We start from the raw sequence: 11,725 nt of genomic DNA, 5'->3' as shown, positions 1-11,725 counted from the left end.
AGAAGCACCGCCGTCAATGCACAAGACCTCTGTGGCTTTCTGGAACTCCTGCTCACTGGTCTCGACACCATCCATGTCTTCGTCGTCGTCATCTTCATCCTTGTCGCGGCCGCGGGGAGGTCTGTCTCTTTGCCGCTGCTTGGCCTTGCCGCGGCGTCCTCCCCGGCCGGCGCGCTTCTTGCCGGATTCTCCAGCGCCTCCTTGGGCCCTCTCCTTGTCGCGTCGCTCGTATTCAGCCTTTTGCTGCTGAACAAGCTGCTCGACCTTCTTGCAGCTCTGGAGATGATGGCCTTTGGTGCGGTGGATCTTGCAGTACTGCTTGTCGGTGCCGTCCTGCTTGTCGGCGACCGCCACAGTCTGGCAGTTGGTGCATGCGGCAATCTCCTTGCCGGAGCTACTAGCTTTGGCTTTCTTGGCGCCACCTTCATTGCCGGACTGCTCAATGACTAACACATCTTTGCCTTTCTTCTTCCTGTTGTTCCGCCGCCGGTTTTTCTTTGCCGGGGCAGCATCCTCGCTGTCAGATCCTCCTGCTCCTGTATTCTCTCCGGGGAGTTTCCTCCCTTCTTCAGCACGTGCACACTTGTCGGCCAGGGCATACAGCTCACTGACATATCTGATCTTGCACATCGCCATCTCCTCCCGCATCCTGGGTTACGCACGTTTTGATGGAATGCGCTGATGACCGCGGCAGGGTGGACATCTGGGATGTTGTGCTGTACACGGCTGAATCTCTGAATGTGCTTGCGCAGGGGCTCTCCTTCCTTCTGGGCGAGCAGATGAAGGTCACTCTCTTGGCCATGAGGTTTGTGGCCGCCTGTAAAGGCGCCGAAAAACTGATGGCATAGGTCTACCCAGGAGGATATGGAGTCGTCCGGCGAGTGCATGAGCCAGGACCTGACGTTGGGCTTGAGCACCAGCGGGAAGTAGTTGGCAAGGATCTTGTCGTCTCGCCCCCCGGCAGCCTGCACCGCGATGGTGTAGATGCTGAGGAACTCCGACGGATGCGACTTGCCGTCGTACTTCTCTGGTACGTCTGGCTTGAAATTCTTCGTGCTGGGCCACGGGACTTGCCGCAGCTCACGAGTAAACGCAGGGCAACCTACCGCGTACGGCAAGTCGCCTGGTTCCCCTGGCGCATGCATGTCGACAGAGGGCCCAGCGCACTGGTCCGATTGACGTCGCGCTTCTCTTCGGCGCTCGATGCGAGTACGAGCGTCTTCTTGATGTCGTTCGTGAAGAACTTGGCGTTGATCGCGACGAGCTCGTGGATCTGATGACGCGGTGGAGTCGCTGTCGAGGTGGATCCGGCGAGTCGGCGATCTTGGCCTTCGGGGCGGAGAGTGCACAGTGGTTGCACCCCCACCGGTCTTGTCGCCACCGGCTCAGGCCTGGCTGACTTGCCGCCGCTGCGACGTGCTTGGCTGCCGTTGAGTGTCGCCGTTGGCGAAGCCGATGAGACTCTGAATGGTGGTCCTCCAGTCGTCGATCTTGTCTGTCGTTGGAGGGTAGTCTAGGAGCAGTTGAGCTCGCGCCAAAGCTTCTGCTGTAGTGGCGGGTGGCGGTGGCGAATGGTGCGAGGAGCGGGATATGCTCGGACTTCTAACTATGTTAGAAGGAGCAGTATCCCGTCCAGGCGACTGTGCCTCGCTCGTGCCAGCATGTTGACGTGCATGCTAGTCTTGAGCACTCCAAGATCCACCAGCTTGATCTTGATCCAGCAAACGCATGGTACCGTGAGTACCATGACGCTGCCAGTCCCGCGCCTCCTGAGATGGGCGCGGTGCATGTACGGACGCCGAGGTCTTGGAGTGCGCCCGGTCGTTGTGGGAGCCGGCTACGCCGCCGACGGGCAGCGCAGCCTTGTCCTTGGACCTGGCAGCACCGTGAGCTCCCTCGTCGACGCCCGTTCTTCCGCCGGCGTCTGCCCCATCAGCCGTTTGCTCCGACGGTGGTGGGTTTGGTGCGGACGGAGCAGCCGCCTCCGAAGCCTTCTTCTTCGGCGGCATGTCGATGAAGATGATGGAGATCTAGCTCGTGTGAACGCCGGATCTGGTTCACACAACCTCGACTCCCCTACCTGGCGCGCCAAAGATGTCGGGGGACTAATCCACAAGCACCTATGGGACCGGCGGGCCGAGTCCCTTTCGGTTCGGCGGGGGCGAGGGTCGCACGAAGAGCGGATCGAGGCAAAGCACACGAGCAGTTTACCCAGGTTTGGGCCGCACGGATGCGTAAAACCCTACTCCTGCTTTGTGGTTTGTATTGAGTTCTTGCTTGGGAGCGCGGAGTGCTACAGTACACCCCAGCAGCTAACGAGACCGAGCCGGAGTGTTCTCTTTCTCCCCCTTTCCACGTTGCGCATGGGCCTCCTTTTATATGCTCAAGGGGTCACCGACAGGTGGCAACGTAGACAAGGGGCAAAATGGAAAGGTGTTGCGGTTGGTACAGCTACCTGCTACAGTGTATCATACCTAACCCTGACGGCAGGGAACAAGGGCATTAAATGCCCGTCTGCGTCGCCTAAATAGTGCAAAAGGGACCGTCAGGGACGCCATCGCTCGCCACGAAGGCAATCTTGTCAGCGCCGCTTGCCACCGCGCACCGCTGGCTGCAGAGCCTCCCGCCACGTACGCCTGGAAGGGTCCCAGAGCGACACGTTGGTGGATGTGCTGGAGCGCGGGCACGGAGTGGTGGCTTGCCGCGGCAAGCGGCTTGCCGCGGTCGTTGTCTTGTCGCGTCCGGGAGCTTGTTGCTCACCGGGCCTTGCCGGGACGCGTGGCGCGTCGCGGCAAGTTCCTTGAGATGCCTTGGTTGGCCTTCCCGGCAAGCTCCTCTTGCCGGGGTCTTGTCTCCTTGGCTTGGATACTTTGTCCTTGAATGGCTCCAAAGGAACCACGGAGGACCTTGGCGGTCACCCGGCAAGCCTTGCCGCGGGATGCTGCGACTGCTATGTTACTAGGGTACTAGGGTACCCCTACTCTAGTACACCGACATTGAGTATCTGGTATGGGCACTCCCCTCGGCAACTGCCAAGCTTGGGGGAGTGCCCCGGTATCGTATCACCATCACTTTTATCTTTACCGTTTTTCTTAGTTCGATCCTTTTGGTAATATCTTGATCTAGTAGAATAAAGTTCTTAGTATGATCTAGTTGTGAGTTTTTCTTTATGATCCTTCTATGTAATCAAGTTCGTGAGCTATATATAATAAAGATTATTGTTGAGTCAAGGGCTTGATTATTTTGCCATGATCCTAAGTGAATAAAAGAAAAGAGAAAGAAATAAAAAGAAACAAAAGAGATCATATGGATCTTTATGGACAGTAATGAGCTCACCTACAAAAGGTATGATGAATAAAAGTTGTTGAGAGTTCACAAACATAGTTTTGGTCATCGTTGCAATTACTAGGATGTAATAAAGAAAGAGAGGTCTTCACATATAGATATACTATCTTGGACATCTTTTATGATTGTGAGCACTCATTAAAATATGACACGCTAAAGAGTTGACGTTGGACAAGGAAGACAACGTAATGGGTTATGTTTTCTTACATCTGAGATAAATTATATTGTCATGGATCATTCAACATGGTTGAGCTTGCCTTTCCCTCTCATGCTTGCCAAATTCATCACACCAAGTAGAGATACTACTTGTGCTTCCAAATACCCTTAAACCAGTTTTGACATGAGAGTCCACCATACCTACCTATGGATTGAGTAAGATCCTCCAAGTAAGTTTTCATCGGTGCAAAGCAATAAAAATTGCTCTTTAAATATATATGACTTATTAGTGTGGGAGAAAATAAACTTTATACGATCGTGTGATATGGGAGAAATAAAAGCGACAGACTGCATAATAAAGGTCCATATCACAAGTGGCAATATAAAGTGATGTTCTTTCGCATTAAGATTTTGTGAATCCAACCATAAAAGCGCATGACAACCTCTGCTTCCCTCCGCGAAGGGCCTATCTTTTACTTTTATATCCTACCTTGCATAAGAGTCATGGTGATCTTCACCCTTCTTTTTTCATTTTATCTTTTGGCAAGGGCAACATGTTGGAAAGATACTGGTATGTATGGCTAATTGGATGTGAGTTTTCATGAACTATTATCTTTGACATTACCCTTGAGGTAAAACATTGGGAGGCAAAACTATATGCCCCTATCTTTCTTTGTGTCCGATTAAAACTCCATACCCATAAGTATTGCGTGAGTGTTAGCAATTGTAAAAGACTATATGATAGTTGAGTATGTGGACTTGCTGAAAAGCTCTTATATATTCACTCTTTCCTATGTTATGATAAACTGCAATTGCTCCAATGACAGAGATTATAGTTTGTTAGTTTTCAATGAAGTTTACGATTCATACTCGAAATTGTGATTGAATTATTACTCTAGCATAAGAAATCATATCACAAGAATTATATAAGTTGTTGTTCTAAGAATGATCATGATGCCCTCGTGTCCGTATTTTATTTTTTTATCGACACCTCTATCTCTAAACATGTGGACATATTTTTTGATTTCGGCTTTCGCTTGAGGACAAGCGAGGTCTAAGCTTGGGGGAGTTGATACGTCCATTTCGCATCAAGCTTTTATATCGATATTTATTGCATTATGGGCTCTTGTTACACATTATGTCACAATACTTATGCCTAATCTCTCTTATTTTACAAGGTTTACATAAAGAGGGAGAATGCCGGCAGCTGGGATTCTGGGCTGGAAAAGGAGCAAATATTAGAGACCTATTCTGCACAACTCCAAAAGTCCTCAAACTTCACGGAAGTCAATTTCAGAATATATAATAAATATTGTGGGCAAGAAGTTCACCGGGGGGCCACACCCTGCCCACGAGGGTGGGGGCCGCGCCCTACCCCCCTGGGCGCACCCCCCTACCTCGTGGGCCCCCTGGTGGCCCTCCGATGACCATCTTATTCTATATGAAGTCTTTCGATGGGAAAAAAATCATAAGCCATCTTCTCGGACGAAACTCCGCCGCCACGAGGCGAAACCTTGGTGGAACCAATCTAGGGCTCTGGCGGAGCTGTTCTGCCAAGGAAACATCCCTCCGGGAGGGGGAAATCATCGCCATCATCATCACCAATGCTCCTGAAAGTGCATTATATCGACTAGAGGGGGGTGAATAGGCGATTTTTATGAAATTCTTCATTGAGGAATTTGGCGGTGAGGATCTTCCTTAGCGAAGAACTACTAGCATTGGAATAAGTACTCAAAAGTAAACATAACAGAATACAGGCATAGTCATCATGATGAAATGAAGACAGGCACAGAGTACAGGAAGCGTAAGCACAGGATAACACAGGTTGAAGATAATCAGACTGAAGAAATTGAACTGAGGAAATTGAGAAAGTCTTCAGTCAAAATCTTCAAGCACAGATATGAACAAGTACCCAACACGGTTATGAGGAAATGAAAGAGTTGAGGAAATGGAACCAGTAAGCTTGGTGAAGACAATGATTTGGAAGACCAGTTTCAATTGCTATCTTAGTTGTACGTCTGGTTGGAGCGGCCGAGTATTTAAACTTGAGGACACACAGTCTCAGACACCCAGTCCTGAACATGCAGCTCAGGACACCCAGTCCTCACCGTATTCTCCTTGAGCTAAGGTCACACAGACCTCGCCCAATCACTCGTGGTAAGTCTTCCCGACTTCCAAACCTTCACAAACTTGGTCACTTGGCGATCCACAATTCCTCTTGGATACTCTAGACCATGACGCCTAACCGTCTGGAAGAAGCATAGTCTTCAAAGGTAACACGCGTTAGATCCATGTAGGATCAATCTCTTCAGTGATGCTCAATCACTTGGGGTTTTTAGGTATTTGGGTTTTGGGTTTTTCCTCACTTGATGATTTTCGCTCAAAGTCTTCAGAGGATGGGTTGCTCTCAAATGACCAGTGTTAGTTTCTCTCGGAGCAGCCAACCAGCTAGTGGTTGTAGGGGGCAGCTATTTATAGCCTAGGGAGCAGCCCGACATGATAAGACATGAATGCCCTTCAATGATATGACCATTAGGTGGATAGATATTTCGGGACAGCTGGCGCATTGGCGAATTCCTAACTCCCCAGTCAGAACAAATTCCTCAGAGGACCAGAAGAACATCGTCTTTGTCACTGAAGAAATTGACTGAACTGTATAAGATTTCCAATGGCTTCACTCAAAGGGATTGGTAGGTGTAGGATTTTGAGTTGAGCATCACAAGGAAATTTTCATTAGTATTTCCTCGACCCCCTTTAACAGTACGGTGTTTCCTATGACTCAAGAAAGAGAAAATAAAACTATGAAAACAAAAGTCTTCACGCTTAATGTTCCTCAAATGAATACCAAGTCTTCAAGGTCACACCAATTTCTTCACTTTCAAAGTGTACGGAAAGTCTTCAGAAATCCAAAGTCTTGAGTCGAAGAACTTCATTTTTAGGGGTCGACTTTCTCTGTAAATATGAAACTCCTCATAGGCTTATATACCTGTGTGCACTCACAAACGCATTAGTCCCTTAACCTATAAGTCTTCAATACACCAAAATCACTATTGGGCACTAGATGCACTTACAATCTCCCCCTTTTTGGTGATTGATGACAATATAGGTTAAGTTTTCAACGGGGATAAACATATGAAGTGTAAATACTGATATTGAGGAATTTGATTGCAAGATATAGAAGAACTCGCCCTGAAGATGTGCATAGTGAGGAATTTTCTTTTGAAGCAATGCACACTTGAAGAGTTGAATCATGGAGATTTCCCCCTATATCTTGTAATTCATACACGGATTTGACATATAACAGAGAAGAATTTGAAATGCATGATGAAATATGGTGACTGATGTAAATCAGCATGCGTGCATTAGCATATATGAGGAATAAGCATAAAGAAAAACATATCAAAAGTATCAGAGCACCATCGGGTTTAAGTTTACAACTTGATCCAATAAAGTCTTAGAAGAACGAGAGTTGTAACTTTTTTTAAAAACGCCCATATAGAAAGACCCGCTTGAAGACTAGCTCAAAATTATCCCCCTTTGTCATCAAATGACCAAAAGGATCGAATATGAGGACTAACGCCCCTGAAGAAAATCAAGTTGATGAAGGAGCATGTCGGGTGGTAGGTGCGACATATGCCAACGGGTGGCTTATCATTGTGGGAGCCAATAAGACATCGCGGTGCCTGGAAATGGGATGAGGCGAAGACATGCACGCCGACGAATCTTACCCAGATGGACAAGTCGCTACAGAATGCTCCTTGAGCTGTTCGGTGGGAGGGGGAAGAAGGGCAGGGCAAGCTTGCTTCTTCTCCTTATATGGTGTCTAAGGCTAGCTGGGGGTCCAACCCTTTACATGGGTGCCCCGGGCGGTTTATATAGGCCTACCCCCCGGGGGTACAATGGTAATCGGACTGGGCGCCGGGCCCAGCCGTCTGTGACTGCGCTCGCCGGCTTCTGCGCCGGCTGCTGGGGCCCGCCGACTGGTGGGTCCCGCCGGCTGCCAGCCCCTTGGTCGACAGGCGGGCCCTACTATCCAGGGCCTGGTTGGCGGCTGGTTACTGTCGCCCCATCTTGGTGACATGGGCTTCGCCGTGGTAGGCGTGGCTACAGTGTCGCCGCCTGGCGGGCGATCGCTGTAGCCTCACCGCGTCCTATCTCCTTAATGGGGCGTCTCCTTCGAGGGAAGCAGCGAGCCAGCTGCGGGGAGCCGGCTCCGTCTTGGGCCGACTAGGGGACGCATGGCCGCCTTCGAGTGTCTCTCTGCCCGAAGGGGCCCACCGCCCGTGGGCCATACTGGTAGCGCGTCGTGGATGACATCAGGGGCAATGTGACAATAGTGCCGCGCCAGACGGGTCATGGCCACCCGTACGGCGCACTGTGCCAGGCGTGCTCCGGGATTCGGGGGTGGCTGGCTTCACTGTAGCCACGCCCCGTCGTACCGCCGTTAGGTGGATGTAAACTTTGAGGGTACGGTCTCGACCGCTTTATGGGAGCCGGTTGCTTGGAGTCGGCCTTCTCGCGGCCGGCTTCTCGAAGTCGGCCCTCCCGTTGCTTTCTTCATGAGGGCTAAAGTCGGGCCGCCTTCCGAAAGCCGGCCTGGGTGACAGCCAGGAAGTGGAAGGCGGCTCCATGTCTTGGATTCTTGAGAGCCGGACGGGCTTGTAATTTTTTCAGAAGGACCAGGGGAAGCCGGCTAGGCTACCCATGGCTATTTACTCCCACAGTAGTCCCCAAAGCTGAGCGAGCTTCGAGGCTGATAAGGGGCCGAGAAGCTTGGTCAGCTTCCTATCCTGCGGGGCCGGCTTTGCTTGTGCGTGCCGACTTCAGAGAGCTCCGGTTCTCGTAGGTGGGAATGCGGGCCACGTGGCGAGGAAATCCTGCCAACGCACGCGCGCGACGGGACGTCGCCGCAGGCCCGGGCCCGCCGCTCGCAGGCCTCGGTCCGAGCGTGGATCTTCCGTGGCCCACATGGACCGCTCGCCTTCCCGCGGTGGTTTTATTTCGCCGTTAGGGCGTAATAACCACGGGACATGGGGGAGTGGGCACGATCGATCCCCACGTTTCCCCATGTCGTGCCTCCTCGGCTCCGCCACGCAAGCCTATAAGTAGGGGGAGGAGGGGGAGCGACAGAGGTTCGCACGCTCTCTCTCACTCCGCCCCTTCTCGTCCTCCTTTCTTCCTCTCGTTGCCGCCGCAGCCTCCCATCTCAGCGCCACCGCGCCGCCACATCGTCTTGCTCTCATGGCGCTATCAAGCTCGTGGGACGGCTCCAACGTCCATGAGGACCATGTTGAGTTCCTCCGCCAGACTCGGCGCCTGCCCGACGCCAACCTCGTGTGGGTCCGCCTGGCGCCAGAGACGGAGGTCTCGCCGGCACCGGAGGAGGGCGAGCGGGTCGTCTTCCGCTCGCACTTCCTGCGCGGCTTCGGCCTTCCGGCGAGCGGATTTCTGCGCTCCTTTCTCGAGTTCTACAACCTTCAGCCGCATCACCTCACGCCCAATGCGGTGATGCTGCTGTCGGCCTTCGTCTCTCTCTGCGAAGGTTTCTTGGGGCTGCTCCCCACGCTGGAGCTCTGGGGGGAATTCTTCCAGAGCAAACTCGGCATCATCGTCGCAGGCGTGCCCGCCCCCTGCGGGGCCTTCATCGCCATGAGGAGGTCAGGCGAGAACAATCCGTTCCCGACCATCCCCCTGATCCAGTCGGTGAAGATCTGGCAGAAGTCGTACTTCTACGTGAAGAACGTCGCCGAGCAAGGAGACCACGTCAATCTGCCGGCTTACGTAGCCGACCCGCCGGCTGGGAGGCAGCCCTCATGGAGTTTCTGGTCCAGGTCACTGTCTCAGGCCGGGAACGCCGCCGTCTCCCGGCTTCGGGTGATGATCCAGTCGGAAGGCCTGAGCGGGGCCGACTTGGTGGCCGCCTTCGTAGAGCGCCGGATATCTCCACTCCAAAGCCAGCCCCACATGATGTGTCAGATGAGCGGCCGCTTCGACCCAAGCTGGCTGAGCACTAGGGAGATGCCTCATGCGGAGGTGTCGTACATGGTCAACTATATCTCCAATTGCATGCTCGCCGAGGACTGGCGATACGGCAAGGTGCCATATTCTCGCGCCAACCCTCCGCCCGTGGTAAGCTTTCCTCTCTTTCTTCTTTTGTTGGTAGCTGACTTTATGATGGCCGGCTTCTGATCGGTCGGTTCTTCTTAGCAGAACCCTCTTCTCCCACCGACGACCGGGGCAGCAGGGATAGAACGCCAGTATGCCCCCGACCGCACGGCAGACGACGTCGACGACCCGGACTTGGGGGCGGCCGCCATGGAAGACGCCATCGTGGGGGACGACGCCGAGCCCGGGGGCACAAGGCTCACCGCCAGCTTCGAGGACTGGCCAGATGATTTCGAAGCCGAAGTCACCCCGCGTCGCCAGCCGGCGGCCGACCATCAGGGCGCGGGCTCGTCCACCGCGCCGGCTGCCGGTGGCGGCGCCCATAAGCGCCGGGCCGCGTCAGGCCTCTTTGGCAGTCGGCCGAAGAAGTCCAAAGCGTCCACCGCGGCGACCAAACGAGATGAGGCGGCCGCGAAAGCGGCCCGCTTCCGCAAGGCGGTGAAGCAGCCTCAGGCGATCTCAGCGTAAGTCGTCGAATGCTTGGACATATTTTTCTTTTCATCGTTCTCTCTTGCTCGATCATTCTTCCTAACTTTTTCCCGCTCGCTGGACAGGGCGCCGCTTTCCCTTGAGCGGGGTCTGGGCGGCTCCGTAGTTGGGCCGGCTGGAGGGTCTTCGGGCTCCCGCCGTGTGGACCCCCGCGCCAATCTCAGGGAGGCCACGGAGCGGAACGCCCGTGAGGTGCAGGAGGAGCGTCAGGCGGCGGAAAGAGCGTCCGCCCAGGCGGCGAGGGAGCAGGCCAATGTGGCAGCCAAGGCCCAGGCGGAGGCGGTGACCGCGGGAACGGAGGCGGAGGGTTCGCGCAGCCAGCCTCCGCTGCTCGCCATTCCCCTCCGAGTCGTGGCCCCTGACACCCCATTGCCCTTGGCGAGGAAATCATCCAAGACCCGCCGCTGATGGAGAGGAGGGAGGACCCCGTGGTCTTCGTGGGGAGAGCGCCGCCGGCAGCGCCAACCGGGGCGGGCCAAGGCGGCCAATCGTCAGCGGCGCCAGAGGAGCCGGCCGAGGGTGAGCCGGAGGGCGGAGCCGGCCTCGAGGTGCAGCCGGTGACACGCCGGCGCGCAGGGGGAAGCGCCGCTCCGCCGGAGTCGCGCCGAGTCGCGGGGCAGGCCAGTCGGCGGAGGATCTAGAGGCGGACACCACCGCCACGTCCGAGTGGACTCCCAGCGGGGGGTCTAGCGAGCTGAATGTGGCAGCTCAAGGGGTCCGGAGCCGGCTTCAAGCTCAGGCCGCCCTGCTGCAGCAGTTCACCCAGGAGTTCCTGTCGACGCGAGCCGCCATCCGGGTATGTCCTTCATTTTTGGCCGCTTTGATCTCTTGATTTCTTCCGTGGGGGCGCGTCAGCGCACCCACTGGGTGTAGTCCCCGAGATTCGGGCCGACTGCGCACAGTCGGGTCGGATCTTTCTTGACGACTACCTTATTTTTGCTTCCTGTCTGAACTTCCAGGAATATCACAACTCCCGTGCTGCCTCCTTCAACTCCCAGGCTCGGGAGTTGAGTCGGAGGACCGACGACCTGGCCGACAGCCGAAGTAAGTGCTTGATCTTGTCTGTCTTCCTGTGGGGGCGCGTCAGTGCACCCACTGGGTGTAGTCCCCGAGATTCGGGCCGACTGCTGAGCAGTCGGGTCGAATCTTCCTTGACGACTTTTTCCTTATTGGTTTTTTATTTTTCTTTGTCTTCAGGGGCCAACGCCGACTTGAGGAAGGAGCTCGTCGAAGCGCAGGCCGCCCTTCGCACCAAGGACGCCGAGTACGCTGCCTTGGTCTAGGAGCGTGACCGCCTGGCCAAGAAGCTGGCCGACCAATAAGGAAGCCACAAGGCGGCCCTGCAGAAAGCGCAGGATAGCGAGGCCGCCCTGAAGGCAGAGTTTGAGACCGAGGCGGCGAGCTGGGCTGAGACTCGGCGAGCGCTGGATGAGGGCTTCGGCCGCATCGAGGACTTGATCGACGGTAAGCCGCCTTCCTCTCTCCTCTCCTGCCCCTTGTGGCCTGGTTCTTAGCCTAACTTGTGCTGCTGCCTATTTTCTTGTGCAGACTACTTACTCGGCTACTCCGC

The sequence above is a fragment of the Triticum urartu genome, chromosome 5, assembly GCF_003073215.2.
Source record: "Triticum urartu cultivar G1812 chromosome 5, Tu2.1, whole genome shotgun sequence".
NCBI classification, from domain to species: domain Eukaryota; kingdom Viridiplantae; phylum Streptophyta; class Magnoliopsida; order Poales; family Poaceae; genus Triticum; species Triticum urartu.
The sequence above is the reverse complement of the archived record's forward strand: the minus strand, read 5'-3'. Positions refer to the sequence as shown.